At 48.2% G+C, this 14,502-nt stretch overlaps 1 long non-coding RNA gene across 1 annotated transcript in view; it reads left to right on the top strand.

The window, feature by feature from the left end:
* The window catches only part of LOC128914011 (uncharacterized), a 31,840-nt gene extending 17,857 nt beyond the window's left edge, over positions 1-13,983 (top strand). The window contains exons 3-4 of the long non-coding RNA XR_008468151.1: positions 2,409-2,491; positions 8,810-13,983. This is a non-coding gene — a long non-coding RNA (uncharacterized LOC128914011). The remainder of the gene's footprint in view (positions 1-2,408; positions 2,492-8,809) is intronic.
* Positions 13,984-14,502: the final 519 nt, after the last annotated feature.

Here is a 14,502-nt window from a genome sequence, read left to right as displayed (position 1 = left end):
TATAAATCTGAGCAAGCACTGCTGTCTTGGTTTACCCTCCAAAGTCTTTTCTCTTGATCAGATGGAGTAGAGGCTGATTTTATTTTTTAAAGCTATATTTAGATTCTGGTGCACAGGCACCCGTTTCCTACAGAAATACTGACTTAGCGAGCTCTCTGGGGACCAAACACACTTCTTCCCTGTGCTTGTGTAATGGTCAAATCAAATGGGAAAGGTTTCTTTTGGCAGCAGAGTAACCACGCAGAGGCACTGCGCTGCTTGCATGCTGTAGTCTTGTTATCTGGAGAGCAGTCCCAGGCACTTCTGTTTTGTTCAGGGTCAGGGCTAGACTCTCTAACAAGCACCTCTTTCCCTAACATCTCAGCACCTCGGCTGCTAGGAGAGTGGTACAAAGGCTCTGGAATGGGCTTGCCAGAGGTGGTTTGAGTTTGATAGTGTACTGGCACTGCTGCAGCGCTGGGCAAGCATTGTTCTGTCTCTGAGCTGTCTCTGAGTCCCTGCATGTCTGTGCTTTCTGGTACTTCTGCTAGCTGTTACGGAGGATGTTGTATTTCCCTTGCCCTGGGCTATGAACAGCCGGCTAGACACTTATCATCTTTTCTCTGAGGAAGGAAACGGGAGAGAGCGTAATGGTCTTTCTAAACATGCTTTACAATGTAGAATATCTATCCAATATAAAACTGCCCTAATGGCCAGCTTTTACTATTTCCAATACTTTTCAGGGGAGTTCAGTCCTGTGATAGTACTCACCAGGAATATGAACTGTGGTATGTTAGCTTCAGGGGACTGTCCAGCCTGTGCTACATTGACAGATAGCTTGAAGGGAGGCTGGTCTACTGGACAGGACTTAGCTGGCCCTATACAAAACAGTGTGCTTACGGTGAGTCAGCTTCCCCTGGAGGCGATGCTTCCAGCCAGCCACAGCCACATGATAAATGCAAAGTGACATTCATCTAGGAAACCCCAGGCCAACACAGCAGACCTTATCGTACCAAGTGATGAAGAGGAATGAAGTTGGGCTGGTTAGCATCCTCTAAGAACTCTGGATCTTACAGCTCTGGGAGTTACCAATCCCCAAACCTTCCCAAGCTGCAGGTGGATTTCATCTGGGCTGATAATCAGAGGGAGCCCAGAGCAGGGTTGATGCCCCAGAGAGTGGTAGGCAGGGTGTCCCGGAAGCTTTTCCCAGGGCATGCTCGAAATAGAGATGTCTTGTCTTACATAGTCCTTGCAGTGGAGAGGAGATGCCTTTGGATGAAGCAGTCTGCAGAGCCTTTCTCAGGTTTCCTACTTATTTGTTTTTCCATTCTTATTTGCTGTTTCTAGGTAGAACTAGCTTTCTGTTTCTTAGGTTCGGATAAAGAGACCCCCCAACAAACATCAGTCCTTTCTTGTATTACCAAAGACCAAAGCGGTCTTGCTCTTGTGGCATTTGGTAGTCGATTATTTTGGAAATCTTTTCGGAGAGAAGTCCATTAACATAGCAGCAAAAAGTCTAGTGTGGCTAAACACCATTGCATGACTCATCTTGTCGTCCAGGTTCTGTGAAATGTGTGGATGAACTGCCAACAACTGTGGTGGTGGGTGTGAAGGCCAGATCCCGCTGCCCGCTTTGGGGTGCATGAATGTTGCTTTAACTCTCTTAGGGCTTCCCATCATGCTGCTTTGGCACCTGGTTTCTGACAGGGCTCTGCATCTCCCAGCTGTGTCCAGCTCTCTTGCCTGCTTGACCCCATCAATGGTGGCTGAGCATGGAGCCAGGTTTGGACACTTCTCCATGTGCAGTGGCAATCGTCTGCTAGGGTGAAGAGAACAGGCATAGCTCGAAGTAACTAGAAGAGAGTACCTCTCCCTATCCTCTTCTCCAGACGCTCAAGATCTTTCTTCCTGGTTACTGCAAACCATTGGCAGGACTAGAATCGCTGGAGATGCCCCTCACTGGCTTTAGGAGAAGCTGTGGAATTCACCTGTCCTAGCTGGCTGAAGTGTTTTTTACTTCTCATCCATGTACAGCCACCATGTAAACCAGAGAGGTGGTACTTCATGCCTGCCATTAGGACAAGCCAGGCAATACAGGAGCTATTCTTATCTTCTGAAGAGCAACCCAAGTTAGAGCTGGCTGGTGAGCACAGTCCGATTTTGCTACAACTTTCAAGGGTTTGAAATTTTTCAGATGACACTTGGATGGAAAGGCTTCATATCCAGTGAACTGTTTTCTTTTTTGGGGAAAAAAAAAAAAAGGCTAAAGGAATTGTTTTGTGCAGGTAGAGGCAAGGAGCTGAGGGTCATAGAAGTCAGAGGTTACCAGGGTCCGAGACATGAGTTCAGAATACAGGAGACCCAATTTTGAGTCTTTGCTCACCTTGATTCAGAACTTTTGTTGACTAGCTTTTTCTCCCTGCCCACAGCCTAGGAAACACCTGGTTTGATCTGTGCTGTTGGTCCCCTCACCTTCCTCACCTCGCTTTATGGATCCATCTCCCTGAAAAAGGTGGGCAATATTGAAATAGCACTTTAAGCTGTCTTTTTCACGGTTATGTTGTATTGTGACAGGTTTGGATATGATTATGGGAACTAGTAGGAGGATGCTATAGAAATGCTATACGCTGTGATCACGCAAGCCTGGGCAGGAGTGGGAGGAAGAATGGAAAGCTATTGTAAAACTACAGGGAGAGGAGAGAGTTTGCCGGGGACTATTCGCAAGGGTTTGTGCTCGGCGTGCTGACAGTAGTCAGTCTGTCCTTTCCTGTGGTTTTGGGGTGGATCCCAAGTGTCCTTTTGTGATGAACTACTTGAAAGATTTGATTATGCTTGGAAGTTTAGACTGGGGACCCACCAGAGACAGGCATTGTCCTTTTTGTCTTACTCTTTACACTTCCTTTTAATGAGGGCAGAATTTGTTGTCTGTATCACTAAGGAGAAGGACCAGACCCTAGATGTACTTGTGTATGGATGGCAGTCCCCAACTCTTCCCTGGAGGGCTGGGGCTGATATGGGCATGCAGCTGTGTCGAAGGGGTGATGTGGTCCAGCCAGGGAGTTGCCTTGTGGTAGTACAGTCCTGCTCTTGCTGCCACAACTCCTGCAGGGTATTGCATATATATGGTCGGGAACTAGATGAGCTATTGAGTTGACTTGTCTGCCCTTCTCCCTATCCTAGTACAGAGTGTATCCACCAGCACAGGGCATGTGGCTCATTCCTAGTGAAGTACACAGTCTCATCAGAAGGAAATCCTGCCCAGGTGGCAATCCCCAGGGACTGCTTTGCAAAGACATGCCAAAGCCGTGGGGACCACAGACTCACTTAAATTCCAACAGCGAGCTCATTGCTGCCAAATCCCATTTGCATCACTGTGAAAAATGGTAAAATCATCATTAGGTGTTCACTAAAATACCCTAAATTTTGCAGAACATGAGGTATGAGTCAGGCATTGAAACCAGCGTCCAAAGGAGGGAGGGAGTGGGGAGAGGCGGCAGGAGTGCTTATGAAATATTTTGTTTCACTGGCAAGAGGACAAGAAATAATTGGGCCCTAAATCAAGGCAATGGGAGAAAAGGAACAGCAAATCAAGGGAAATGGCGTAAAATTAGGTCTTAGAGTAGAGAAATGTGTACACATGATCACCTGGTGGCTCTGGCAGAGATATATGCCCATAAATCTTCTCTTTTAACCTTTTCCCTCCTGCTTTAAGGGGAATAGTGTCAGGTTTGCTCACCCTGTCTGTCTTTTCTAGAGATGACTGGGTTTGGCTTCAACTTCCCTGGTGCTGAGCACCCACCAAGTGGCCTGAACCCCCTTCAGAGCTGGTGAGGGAGCTCCCAGGGTGCCTGAACTCCTTGGGGCAGCCTAGGGACTCTTACCCCCAAGAGAGGGTCCATCATGCAGACCCGTCCTGTCTCTGAGATGGGGCTGGGTAGATGGGGTGAGCTACAGAGGACTCTCCTCTAGGGCTGTAGTGTGTGTATGCGAATACCTTGGAGTTCACGTTGGCAGGAATGGCTGGGGTGGTCTGTTCCTCATACTGTGCAAATTAGTTCAGGTCTTGATTTCTAGAAGGTGAGGTGGACCTTAAGCAGCTGGGGAGAACACGTCTGGGCCTTACCGCATACAGTCAAAGCTTTCCCTGTCTGACCACGGCTGCAGCTGCATCCCCAACAGGATCTACTAATATACTAAGAGGGTTGTCTCCCTTCCAGACTTTATCAAGACCTAGAAGAGCAAGCTGACCTGTAATGTCCTGCATGGAGACCCAGGCACCTCCCTTCTATTCACCTCTGAGCACAGGATGTCTCTCTCAGCGGGCTCTTCCAGCTGCAAACCTGTAATTCTGATACTTAAAAAAAAAAAAGAAAAAAATCCCCTTTATGCCCCCCTTAAGGTCCCTGGCTTATTTTTCTTATAAAAGTAATGAAATATAAAAATAAAGCTTTCCCTGTTTGCTTTCTCCCAGCCCTCCCTCCTACTGCACAGCACTCATTAACTCCCCTAACGCTCGAGTCAGATGCGGCCTCTGGTTAAAAACAGCAACCGCCCTCATGCCTCGCCTGTTTCCTGGGAGCTGGCAGCCAGACAATAACACCGATGGGATCATCTTCATCAGAAGATATCAGTCCCTCTGTGAAATTTAAGTAACTTGAACTTGGAGTTCAGGGGGGATTAAAAAAAAACGCTGGAAAAAGAAGCAGAAGGAGGAAAGATGCTGTTTGGGAGAGGTTGCTGGAGAAGCTGCCTCTGCCTGTCCCTCCCTGGGGCCTCTTTTGGGCAGGTACAAGCTTCTGCTCCTGGGATTGCAGGTGATGTGAATCATGTTGCTGCATTCCTCTCCCCTCCCGCCCCCCCTGGTTTGTAAAATCAGCATAGACTTTCTGAACCACTCTGATATCTGGGGTGAAAGTATTCTGCAAGAGCAGGGTGTTAAATTATTCTGTTGGAAACAAAAGTCTCAGCTGAATGTTGTTTTAAAATAGCCAGCCTAGGCCACGTGGTTGCGTATGGTTTGAAGAGCTCTATTAAGCAGATAAAAACATCGTCTCCTTGCTTGGTATTTAAGCAAAATGGAGGGGTTCCAGAAATGTCTAACACAAACACTGCTCCCCACAAAGCCTTTAATCTGATTTTGTTTGGCTGTGGTCTATCCTGGTGGGAATCTGGTGTCAGCCCACCCCTGGCTGCCCGAGGACAGCTGCCCAAGGAAGGCAAGCCCAAGCCCAGAGCATAAGGATTAAGTGGGCACTGTGAGCTTGAGTTTGGGTGACACTGCTGATCCCCGACTCCCGCTTGGAATGGCTGTGCGCCTAGGGCCAGGCTTCCCCATGGCACCCTGTGGATTGTCCCTGTAGGGGAGGAAAGCTATCACCCACTGCTTTGGTGTGGGAGGACTTGGATCCTTTTTGGGCACCAGGGATGAGGGTCCTAAGCTGCCTGGAGGAAACTACTTCACCTCCCGCTGTCAGGGTGTTACATGGCCCCGTGGCTTAGAGTGCTTCATGCTATTGTGGATCCTCTTTCAAGGTCTGTCCGTTGGTCTTTTTTTTAGTTATCATAGCTCCTACGGTTGCAATGGAGCTAACGTTTGTGCCAGCAGCAGCTGAGGGTATTGGTAGCTGTCTGGGGCCATTATGTAGAAGTTCAAGTCCTGGCCAGCGTGCTGCATCATAATGAACCCTGGCTGAAGACATGTCCAGGAGATGTCAGGCAAAACTTAAAGTCTTTGTTGTTTTCTGCCTTTTTAAATGTGGAAGCTGCTGGAAGCTGCTGTTGTGTGGGATGATGTGTCCAGGCACAACAGTGTAGCTTTTTCTGCCTGCTTTTCCATCACCTCAGTCTCTGCTTGTTTGTTTGCTGTTGTTGAGTCTGGTTTTGTTTTGTTTTCCTCCCCCCCTACTTTATTTCTAGCATAAAAAGTTATTTAGCCCACGAGTGCGCAGGAGCTTATTGTGCATGGAGAGCCGCAGCACAAAGGATTCCGGAGACAATCTTGTTTCCTTTCGCTAGCGCGAGCCGCCCAGCCAGATGATTCAGAAACACAACATCTGCAAGTCTTAAAAGGAGTTATGCTCTTTGACTGCAGCTTAAAGCACGGGGAATGGGGGAGGGAGAAGCCATTCATGAGCCTGGTGGGTTTTGTTAGACCACTCATGGTCCTGTGTCACAGCTGCAGCCCAGCCCATACAGATATGTTTAGTGGATGCCTGTGTTTAAGCTGGGGCTTCGATTTGCAGCTGCCCGTTAGCGATGGGCAGACTTTCCTCACAAGAAGCCCTGCTTAGCAGGGCATTGAGATGCCTCCCCAGGCAGGCTGCAGCTTTAGCGCTGGAAGGGCTGCCCTGGCGTTGTGTCGGCACTCATTAGTTATGATATTCAGCAGGGCTCAGGAATCTGGATGCAGACCTCCTTAATGAAGCAGTTCTGCCCCCCACAGTGGCAGCTCTGAATGGCACCATGCCGTAGGGATGGACCTGCTTTCTCAGCAGTAGCTACAGATTTTCCAATACTCCGATTGCCCAGAGAAGTGTGTGTAAGTCCTCTTGAGATTGCCTCTGCAGGGACCCTGGGAGGGGTGTTGCCAGCCCAGGCACATACCTCTGTTGACAGCCCAGGCTGTCAGGGGGCTGAAGGACAAGGCAAGTTTAGGAGACTCTTACGTCCCTATGTCTGCCAGCACTGTTACAGGTAAGCGTGCTTGAATGCTGTCTTGACGTTTGGTGTTCCCCAGCCTCCAGAGCAGGGACGGGAGAAGCTCTGAGCCTGGGTTCAGCAGAGCAGTTTGGTTATTGGTACATATGAGTTTTGCTCTCCAGCTCGGTACGGCTCTGGTCCAACTGGGGCATAAAGGGGTGTTTCAGACTTGCGAGGAAACCCTTTTCCCCTCTCAGGATGCTATAGTTCACTCTCATCTCTGGATCGGCACAGGCGGGTTGGTTAACCCCAGCCTGCAAACCATTCCCTCCAGTCTTGCAAGACAAAGCATTTCCAAATGCGCATGTCCCGGTCTGAGGTAGAACAGAACCAACTTTCTGTTCAGTAATTTTACTTCTTAGCTAGGCCTCTCCTAACTCTCTGAAATTAACAGCATGTTGTGCCGAAAACGGTCCGTTCTCAGAGTGATGAGACCAGTGTTTACAATTAGTGCCAAGGAACATTACGCAGAGAGGCTCTTGTTTATACTTATTGCTATAACAACCAAGGTCAGCTAATTCCGTTATTTGCCCCGTTGGAGGGTCGGGGATGGGAGGGCATAGAGGAGTCCCGCCTGCAGGGAGGAGCGGACAGGACAGGTGACCCAAAACTGACCAACAGGGGTATTCCATCCCATCTGCCCCATGCTCAGTATAAAAGCTGAGGGGTCAAAGGGTCAACTCTCTTCCTTCAATGGCCGACATCTGAGGAGGACCCTGTCTGTTCATCTGCCTTTGATCCCAATCCGCTGGTTCCTGACTACATCTGTGGAATCCAGTTCCCACCTGGCACTGAATCCAGTCTGGGACTTCCCCACTGCCTGCCGGTGACGACATCCTGGGAGCTTAATGCGGTTTTGTATATAGTGTATCTATTTTATTATTTCTTTTTTACTTTATTATTAATATTTCATTAAAATAGTTTAGTTTCTTCTAAACTTGTAACTCTCTTTATCTCTCCTCTTCCTCTGCATGTGCGAGAGGCTGGGGGAGAGCATCTGTTGCCGGCCATTGGCCAATTTCGCCAAAACCATGACAGCGTGGGTCACCCTCCCAGCTGAGACGTGCTCTGTGATACAGCAGGATTTGGGTGACCTCTTCCATCTCACCTTGGGTGCTGTTGGAGTTCAGCACTGCACCAAATGGGAGAAGAGGAGGCATTCAAGCAAATGGCAGGGACAAGCAGCTTTAAAAAAACCCCTGTGTTTGCAGAGCACTGTTTCTTTTAACCTTTGAAGTCTCTGATTTTCTTCCTTTCAAAGCCTCCTGCTTTGATTTCCCGTTCACAATTGTCATTCTGGCAGCCCCTAGAAGAAAGAAGATGCGTGTGAGGGTTAAAGAACAGATGCGGGAACATAATTAATGCTTTGCAACATTTCTGAAGGCCTTTAGCACCTTGCCGTGACCCAGCCTGTAACATCTGTGTGGTGGCAGCAGCCAAGCTGTAAAACTTCCCTCCTCTAAGTCCTGCACAAAGCAACTGTCGCCTGCCCGAGGCATGCAATCAGGGCAAAAACTTGACAAATCAGTACAAAAGGCAGGCTGCAAGACAGATGGCAGGTCCTTGGGCGCTGGGATTGGCAGTGGTAAGGGGCTTCCAGCTGCTGATCCTTGTAGGTGTCCAAGAGGGGAGGTGGAAAACCGCTGTTTTTGCAGAGATTTGATAGGATAAATAGGATATATGCAAATCTCAGTGTAATGTCAGTCTCTTTGCTTACCTCTTATTCTTACCTGCTGAATGGATCTGGCCAGAAGCCAACGCCAAACCCTGCCTGGAGCTGCTGGGACAGTTGTCACGTAGCCCAGGGGATGCTGAATGTGTCCCCATTTGGATCATGTTTTATCAAGGTCTGTCTTTTGCAGCACTTTTCCCTTTATGTGGCTAAATGGGACCTTCAGGGTTTGCCACCCTCACATTTATGTGAGCTGTAACTCAGTACAAAGATGACGCGTAAGTGACTCCAATTCTCAAGAGCTCCAGCTAGCGTTTTCCTTTCAGGCCCAGGATGCAAGTCACAGCTGGAGCTGCCTTGGTGACCAAAAGGAAAATAAACAAAAATACTTTCTGTTTTTGAAGATTAACTTTTTTTTTCTACTTTCATATCTCCATTTTCCTCTGTATTTCACTTCAGCCAGCCCTGCTGAGTTTCCAACCTTCAAAGCCCATCATATCCAGCTGGATGAGAGCAAGCTTGCCAAGGGGAAGTGTTCGTCCTCTGCTCTTCTTTGGTTTTCTGAGTGGCCCACGACTGTAACGGATGCCAAGCAGCCCTGACCTTCACCTGACTGGAGTTCCCAGCTGCTACTGCGATATTACAGCTTCTCTGCCTGATACAAATTCAGCTTGGTTCCTCTACCTGGAAATTTTATGTGACAAATGGGTCTCATTTCTGATTCTCGTCTCCCTTTGATGGACCAGGCTGTCTGCTACCTGGGAGGGGTTCGTAGATCTGAAAGGCCGGAAGGAAGCATTACATTTCTCTCCTTTGCCTCCTATTAACAGTGTGCCAGAGACACTAATCCAGCATTTGAATTTCAGCCAGGTATCTGGAAGGGACTGTGTCTCGGCACCCTCCCCTGATGGACTATCCAGCATTGCTTCTCTTCACGCCTTCCTGTGCTTCTCTCTCGCCTTTGGGCAGGAGGGAGGTGTTGCTGGAGAGAGGAGATTTCTTTAAAGAAATCTCTTGCTTCACATGGCAGATGAGGATGTTTTGCTGCATCTCTGATGAAATTTCTTCCCTTCAGAAGGAAATGTGGTTGGGTTTGCAGTTGGCTCCCTCCTGGTAATAAAAATGATGGGGTTACTTCAGGGACAGCACAGTGGCTCTGGGGAATTAGGGCTGAGTAACAGTGTATTATAACATCTCAGACATCTTTGTTTATGCAGCTTAAACAATGCATGAGCCACGGTGTCCCTGTAGGTTTGATGATCCCTACAAACTGTGTGGCCATCTCTAGGGCACTTCTGAGACATATCTCTGGTTTTGCAGCATGGTGTGTTTGACTCCATGTCTATTGCTGTGCACTTATGTGCTGCTTTCCTTGGTGAAGAGGAATAAGAATTACTGCCTCACTGAGATACAGCTTGGCTGTGCTTAGATTTCTGGTGCTGAATTATTTTTCCTTTGGCTGGCATTTGCAAGGACGCATTGTTTGTTTTTTTTCTGGTGGTAGTGGCTTAGGGTCCTAATTCATGACCAGCTCCTCTTAAGAGGAGCTATGCTATGCTAGTCACTTTTTTTGTCACCTTGCAATCAGTTTGTTTAAGGGGACTGCAGGAAGCAACAGAGCATTGTTTTAGTTTGTGAATTGCAGCTGAAATAGAAATTGTCTTGCTCTGAGGGTCAGTCCAGTATCAGGTGTGTCCAAGCTATGCTGGTTGGAAAATCGTAAGCAAGTTGCTGCAAGCTGTATGAAGGTGAAAAGAGAGCATAACGATGGGGGACTGAATACAGAATTGACTCTGAAGATCTGGTATCAACAGGTGTGGGGATGACCCTTTGGGCCCTGCAGCTATGCCAGAGCTGAAATGGGAGAGAACAGAACCAGGTGCATCACCATGACTTGCTTTCTCACCAGGGACCTCCATAGCACTTTATCCAGAAGCAATCTCTTCATGTGCAAAAAAGGAAGCTGGTCACTCCACTGGCTCTTGTCTGGTGTCCCTCAAGCAGGTGGAAGCTGGAGCTGCATCAGGTTTGCTGCAGCATCAGGCTGAGGACCAGTGCAGCCCTGTTTGTCAGCTCTCGGCAAGTGCCTGTGTGTGATGGCCACAAATACAATAAGGAGTTGGAGATAAGCACTTGTGGCTGGCTGTGCTGCCCATGCTGGCTGCTGACTGTGCTGCGGTGCTGCTGCACCCATTAATTCTCCCTGCAAGTCTTGCTGGGCGTAGAAAGCCTTTGGATCGCGGTGGAGGGCCCGGTCTCCAAACCACTGGAGCAGCCACTGAAGTGTGGGCACAGAAGAGACCTGGTACCCGGCTGAGAGGATTGTGCAAAGAATAGCTAGGCCTGCAGCAACTCGTTTCCAGGTGTGGGGCTGGGATTGTAGAGGGCCACGATCTTGCCTTGTGTGTGAGCTAAGATCCTCTCACAGATGCATGGCTCATTCTGCACAAGCAAGAACAAGGCATGGTGACCAGAGAAGGGAGCTCTGAAGATGCTAGTCTGGGAGATATGGTGTGTGAGCCACCTGGGGCCCCCCGCTCCGGGCTGCCTGCACAGCCTGCTGTCTCTTTTGGCTGCCTGGGACAGGAGGGAGCAGCACCCAGTGAAAGCAACATGCAGTACGTATACCATTGCAGTGGCAGACAGCACGTGGCCTGGGTGTGTGAGAGCTCCCCACCCAGCAAGGCTGGGTCTCGCGGCATCCAAGCAAGGAAGGGTCTTGAATGAGGAAAGAAATGGGATGCAGGAGAAAAAAGGGCAGCGGATTAATAAGTTATACAAACCGGATTGCTGTGGCTCCTGTTCTTGGTTTTATCCCCCTCAACTCTGAGGCAGTGGTTTTTTAAAAGAAAATGAATGCCAAGATTGCATGTGGAACATACAAAAAAAATCCCAAGTGTTTTGTTAGGAAGCTGCTCTTTTCTCCCAAGAATGTGCGTTCTGTCTGTGCAAATGCATATGCTCTGGGCAAATCCCCTTAAAGTTATTTTGTGGTGAAGACCCTCCAATACTGGTGTTTGAAGGAGAACATATTTCATGTTTGCACTGGAATTTCTGCTCATATTGGGGGGGAAACCCCCGCACATTTCTAGCCAATTCTCCTGAAACCAGGAAGTATTACATTCTGCTCCTCTGCCTCCTGTTAACAGGGTGTCTAGAGGCACTGAGCTCCTGCAGTTCATACTGACATGAGCAGGGCAAAGCAACTCTGAAAATTAGATAGAAGAGCTTTCCGAAGAGCCCAGCCCCCTGTTTGCTTCCTTGCTATTCCAGCGCATCCTGTGAGACGCAGCGTGTTTGCTATGTGGCGGCTTGCCGTAGGACCTCCCGTCTGCGTTACAGCCCTGTGCAGTGAGATACTCAAACCCGCGAGTTGCTGATCAGGCCAGATGATGGGGACCTGACCCAAGCACTATTGCTTTTGGGTGGTGGTCATCTCCTTTTGATTGCTGGGCATAAATCTCCCAGGGGTTACAGGCAGAGATAAATACATCAGCGAGACCCTGGCTGTGGAGTCAGAGCAAGTGTCTGAAGTGTGTTTGTTCACAGTCCTGTTGATGTGGCAGGGTGCAGAGGACTAGTTAATCAAAATGGAGAAATTAGGTGCCACCCGGCTGTTTTTCACTTGTCACCTGGCGATTAGACTGAGCAGCTGCTCTGACAGCCCGAAGTACTGCGATGGTGGTGTTTGACAGTGAATTAAACAGGAGGACCATGTTCTCTGCTCCTTTGCACTTACAAATTGGGACTGAGTGCTCAAAACCACCATTTGCCTGCGTGTGGGAGGAGGAAAAACTAGGGTTGTAAAATAAAATAAAACAGACCAGTCAAGTAATTTAATTCTTAAATCTTCTCTCCCTTAGGCTAATCTCCTCCAAGCCATTCATTGCTCAGGTCAACTGCTTTTAATTAGCAAGCTTCATTGATCAGGGCAGGAGTGGGAGCTGGTGGGTTGCTGTCCAGGTCTTTTTAATTTAGAGGCTTTTCTTTCTTGCTGGAGGGATGGTATTACACAGAGAGGAACCTGGCAAGAAGACCCTGGAATTGTTTGAAGGAGGCTGACCTGCGATTGCTTTTACTGCATCTCTTCTGGCAGTGTCAGGGGTTGGATAGCTTTCAAGTGGAGAAAGGGGGAGGAAAAAAAGAGAATTAGCCTGAAAGCGGGTTGTGGCAACACTGGGAATTACTGTATGGCTAGAGTTGCAGGCAGAGGGGGTTGTGTGTGTGGTTTTTGGCAAAAAGCTCAAGGATCATTGCAGACAGCATCAACCTCCCTAGCTCGGGAGGATGCTTTCTCAAATGTGAGAGCCCAGCAACATGAGAAGTACCTCTGCGAGAGCGACTGATATCTGCTCCCTGCCTCGTGGAGGGATTCCCTGCAGTCTAACTAGGTAGAGATTCCTACTGTGCCTTTTCAGCCTCTTACAGTGGTGCCCTGGGGCATTTCTACTGAGGATTGAGCTCACCACGTTAACTGTGCCTTTGGGCAGGCGTGGTGGTGGTGCTGACTGGCTTCTCTCTCTGGTGTTTCCCTCGGGAACAAGGCTAAAAAATGCACTCCTACTCTTCCACCCTTCTGAAGGAAGATGCTTTACTCCTTTTCCCTGTAAATGGAAGATAACTATATGCCTGATACTAGTCCTTTTTACTCCGTCACTAAAAGCGGTTGGACCCCTCTGTATTAAGCGTAGGTGCATGCACTTAAAGGATGTGGATGCACCACCGTCTCTGGTCTCTGACAGGTCCCCTCGTGGTATGGTTGTCCTGCCTTTTAGATGAATTCTGGCACCGTTAGTGGGTTGCGTGATGACTGTAGTTGCAAATCTATGGGCTGTCGTTATGTGGTCACTGGGTGATTGCACTCTCTGCCTCTGGATCTCATGCAATTCATAGTTAAGGAAAATATATCTGATTAATTAATTATCACAAATGTGCTATTTTATGTATTTGATCAACTAAGCCATGAAAATTCTGAAATGCAGTTAAATCAAACAGAAAGGAAGTGGCTTTGTATCAAACTATTGAATTAATATAATTATCTTATTGATTAAATCATCAAATAAACCTACAGCTCCTTTATCTGCTTTACTTTGGTGTTTGGGAAGGCAACTGCCTTTTTCAGCTCTCAGTCCCTGAAGCAACAGTCTCAGTGCCAACGGCTGCCTTTATATTCTGGTCAGATAGCTGATCCTGTGGAGGTGATCTCTGCCTGCATCTCCCATGGAGAGCAAGGCTCTGATGTCCATTATAGCTGTCAGCCAAAATTATATATATTTAGGTAAGAGGTGATCTCTCGCATGCCCACTCTATTGTGAATCACTGAGCCTGGGCTGGCATTACGCAGCTTGTTACGTTTCAAATTACAGGAGGAAAATGCTGGTGAGCCATAACTTCTCAGGGTTAAACATGCCACAGGAACATGGGCACCTGTCTTGCAGGCCAAGGGGGCTACATCAGGGGCTGCTTTTGGAGCTGGGGAGGAGCTCTTCAAACGTCTTCTCCAGTATGTTGGGTGGCTCTTTCTCTGCAATGGGCTGCCTGTTCTTGTATCCTGAGTGCGAAGTGTGTGAGTGGAAAGGTATTAATATTAGTATTATTAGGTATTAGTATTAATAAATACTAATGTGGGTGGCTTAGGGAGAGGTCCCCAAAGGACTGATGTTCTGCTGCAAGTAATTTTAAGCAGTGGTTTTAGTTACTCAGCTGTTTAATGTATCAGACTGGTTTGCTGTCAATTATGAGACCCTGCCAATGGTCCTGCTTCTTGGTGGCAGGCCAAAAGAGGGAGAGGAAACAGCCATGTCAAAAAGAAGGTATGTAAGGTAGAGCCTAGCAGCTGCAATGTGAAGCTGGAAAATGCAGGCTTGACTTTAAATCAGGGTCAGCTTCCCTTGAAGTAATCCAGATCTTTAACCAGGCAGCCAGCCAAGAGCTGGGTGTGATTAGTCAGAGACATCTGTGAGTCCACCTACATTGACCCTGCAGGACTCACAACTTGAAAACATTAAGAACTTGCCACAGTTTGGTGATAAAATTGTCATTGAGCCCCCCAAAAATTTTTCTGTTCCGTAGGTAGGTGCAAGAAGCAGTTACTGTCTCTGCGAGCAGATGTTTGACTTGGTTTTAGGCTTTGAAGAAATGCTGAGCTTGCA

This window comes from Rissa tridactyla, chromosome 8, assembly GCF_028500815.1.
Source record: "Rissa tridactyla isolate bRisTri1 chromosome 8, bRisTri1.patW.cur.20221130, whole genome shotgun sequence".
NCBI classification, from domain to species: Eukaryota; Metazoa; Chordata; class Aves; order Charadriiformes; family Laridae; genus Rissa; species Rissa tridactyla.
This window is presented reverse-complemented; position numbering and strand designations above follow the sequence as displayed.